This window comes from Neomonachus schauinslandi, chromosome 4, assembly GCF_002201575.2.
Source record: "Neomonachus schauinslandi chromosome 4, ASM220157v2, whole genome shotgun sequence".
Lineage (NCBI taxonomy): Eukaryota > Metazoa > Chordata > Mammalia > Carnivora > Phocidae > Neomonachus > Neomonachus schauinslandi.
The window spans coordinates 56993294-56996973 of record NC_058406.1 but is presented as its reverse complement, the minus strand read 5'-3'; the positions used below and the strand labels follow the sequence as shown (position 1 = coordinate 56996973).

Below are 3680 nucleotides of genomic sequence, written 5' to 3'. Positions count from 1 at the left end.
GTAAAAAACAGACTCCTTTTGATTAGAATATATAGATAAAGCTTCATTAGGAGGGGAAGGACTTGAGCAGACCTTAAGATGAGTAGAATTGAGAAGTATATAGAATATTTTTGACTAGTGATAGAATCCTATTCCAGATATAAGTAAAACATGATCAAAACCGTGGTGAGGACAATGAAAATATCATAAAAGACTGAGGAGACATGAAGAAGTTTGGCATTAGTGAGATGCTTTTAATTTTGGAGGATGGTATGAAATCAAGTTAGTTAACTCTTGTAAAACCTGAATTCTTGGTCTTGCATATTTAAAACTGCTGAATGCTTGCTAAATATTCTTTGAGCCTTTGGTAGAATGTGTAAGTGGCTTTATTTCTGTTATATAGGAGTTGGAAATCTAGGCAAATATACTATTTTAGAAGGAAACAAAGACTACCCCCAATACTTTTATATCTCTTCCCCATGATCATTCCCCCCCCCCTCCCCCCCGCTGCAAAAATAGAAATCTTCCTGACTCTAGGGAAACTACATTTCCAACTTCGGAATTGTTGTTATCATAACTATAAAAGCAAATGCCAAGAAACAAAACAGAGAATCATAGAAAAAGGGAGGGAAAAATGAGATGAAATCAGAGAAAGAGGCAAAGCATAAGAGACTTTTAACTTTAGGAAACAAACTGAGGGTTGCTGGAGGGGAGGGGGGTGGGGGGATGGGGTAACTGGGTGATGGGCATTAAGGGGGGCATGTGATAGAATGAGAACTCGGTGTTATACGCAACTGATGAGTAACTGAACTCTACCTCTGAAACTAATGACACACTACATGTTAATTAATTGAATTTAAATAAAGTAAAATTTTAAAAAATAAAAAAATTTAAGAATGAATGAATGAATAAATAAATAAATAAATAAAAGCAAATGCCAAGACTTGTCCTGTGGTCACTAGATTCAGCTATTACGCTCAAGTACAGATAAAGTAGTTTATCTGTACAGCATTTTTAAATTATTTTATTACAAAAATAAATTTTGAATAAAGCAGAAAAGGTATAACTCTAAAAGTCACATAGGAGAAACTATACCCACAGTAACCAAATCCTCTGGGGGAAAAATCATGGTGCCTTACCAATCTTTTAAAAATCCACTACTTTTCCAATAGTTTCTAATTCCTTGCCATCCATTCATCATTAACTACTGCTTTCTGGCGTATCTACTCTCCTTCAATGTAACAGAATGTATTCTTTTGCTAGGGCTGCCATAACAAAATACCACAGACCCGTGGCTTCAACAACAGAAACTCATTTTCTCACAATTTTAGAGGCTAGACTTCCAAGATCTATGTGTCAGCAGGGTTGATTTCTTCTGAGGTTTCTCTTTGGCTTGCAGATAGCTATTTCCTCACTGTGTCCTCACATGGTCTATGGTCTTTATTCTGTGTGCTCACATCCCTGGTCTCTCTTTTTGTGAGTCTAAATTTCCTCTTCCAATAAGCACACCAGACATGTTGGATTAGTGCCCATCCGAATGGACTCATTTTAACTTAATCACTTCTCTCAAGGCCCTAGCTCCACATACAGTCACAATCTGAGGTACTGAGTGTTAGGCCTTCAACATATGGAGTTTGAGGAGATGAATTCAGCCCATAACACTGTGGCTTCCTGATCAATAAATCCAAAGTTCTTCCTCTGTCTTCATTGTTCTCAAACTCTCTGTGGCATTTAATACTGTTGCTCCCTTCTTTTTTTTTTTTTTGCCTTTGGTTTTTTTTATTACTCAAAAAAGCTTCATTTTTTTTTTTTAAGCTTTCTGACTCTGTGCTTGTGCCTTCAACAGTTTCACAATGATTCTCTGCTCCTTGATAAGGAGAGCACGCTTGATCCTGTCACGAACGCACTTGGCAAATATGGAGCCACCGTAGGCCCTGCTGACCTGTTCTTTCGTTTTAGACAACCTCATAAGGACTTTAGGTCTCACAGCACAAACTCCTCAACGTTGGCCTGGGCACACACCACATGCAGATTTGGGTGCCTTCCCAACCTCCTTGGTATAAAAGTAAATGATTCTATTATCAGGGGTTTGGGACAGCCTAGTTTTGTTAGAGGCTGTGCTATAGGACTGCCTATGATGGTAGGTCAAACGCTGGAACATTCTGAATGACGATGGACGCCATCCAGGAACTGTTGCTCCCTTCCTACTCAAAATTTTCTTCCCTTTCCTGCAGGAAAACACTGTAGTAGCATCTCTCATCTTTGTGCCTTTTCACATGCTAATGTTTTCTAGTAAGAGTAATTTCCATGCCCTTTTTACTTCTGTTCCCAGTTGAACATCATTCCTTTGGGATGCCTTCCATGACCACCCTCCTCAGCTGATATGCACCTTCTACTCTCTGACCATAGCAATAATAATAATAATGGCAAAATAATAAAAGGAGAAGCTAACATTTATTGAGTAGTTTTTGTGTGGCTGGCACTGTTCAAAGTGCCTCACATGTATTAATTTTTTTACAACAACCCAGGAAACACTATTACTAGTCCCATGGTAAAGAGAATAATACTTAAGCACATAGAAAGGTAGGCTGTAGTACATAAGGTTTCTGATAATGTTTTAAAAATCATCCATATACATAACAAAGCTTCTCTTGTGAGAGTTATTTTAATAATGGTGACAAAGAGATTTATTGTCTGAGCTCATTTGATAGAGTTCAAGCCATTCTGCTCCTTTCTTGCACTAATTTGTACATCAACTACGGGGCAGTGATATACAGGAAGAGAGTAAATGCTTCATCTGATCACTTTGAACCTGCCCCAAAGGTTCAAATCCAACATAGACATATACAGGGTCAGTCTAGTTATTAAGTAATCAATAATGCTGTTTCCTTAGTTAAGTAAGTAAAATTTTTCTCTGTTTAGTCCATTGGATAACTTTTAATAATAATAATATACAGCTGAGGATAAGTTTGGTTAGCTTTTGTTTTTTTTGTGTTTTTCTGTCCTTCCATAGAGGCCTAGCACACAAGGTAATTGCTTTATTAATACAAATCATCTATAAATTATCTTAGCTATTCTCAATCCAGGTACTTAATTCTCCTATATATAAATCTTACATGAAAATACCAGAGCAAGAAAGGGACACAAACATTTGAATTAAAAATGCCTATAATCTTTTTTCATTGCTAGCTACGATACCTTGGTCAAATTATTTCATCTGTGGAAATGGAGATAACATTGCCCATCTCATGGGACTGTTATGAAGAATCTCTCTCTGTCTCTGTCTCTGTCTCTCTCTCTCACACACACACAACTGCCCAGGCTAGTGACTGATACAAAGTAGGCAAGCAATAGATATTAATTTCTTTCCTTCTTTAAGGACCTTCTAAAACTTGATTACTTAATAATTTCAGGAGAGGGGCGCCTGGGTGGCTCAGTGGGTTAGGTGTCAGCTCTTGGTTTCAACTCAGGTCATGATCTCAGGGTCCTGGGATGGAGCCCTGCGTCCAGCTCCTGGCTTAGTGGGGAGTCTGCTTATCTCCCTCTTTCTGCCCCTAACCCCACCCGCACACACTCTCTCTTTCTAAAATAAAATAAATAAATCTTAAAAAAAAAAAATTGCAGAAGCAGCAGCTCTCTAGCCTGTCATCACCTGATAGTGTAAATCTTGAAGAATGTGACTGCATTGATATTATCATCGC

General features: G+C 37.9%; 1 pseudogene; it reads right to left on the bottom strand.

The window, feature by feature from the left end:
• Positions 1-1789: 1789 nt before the first annotated feature.
• On the bottom strand, positions 1790-2140 carry LOC110570136 (annotated as a pseudogene).
• Positions 2141-3680: the final 1540 nt, after the last annotated feature.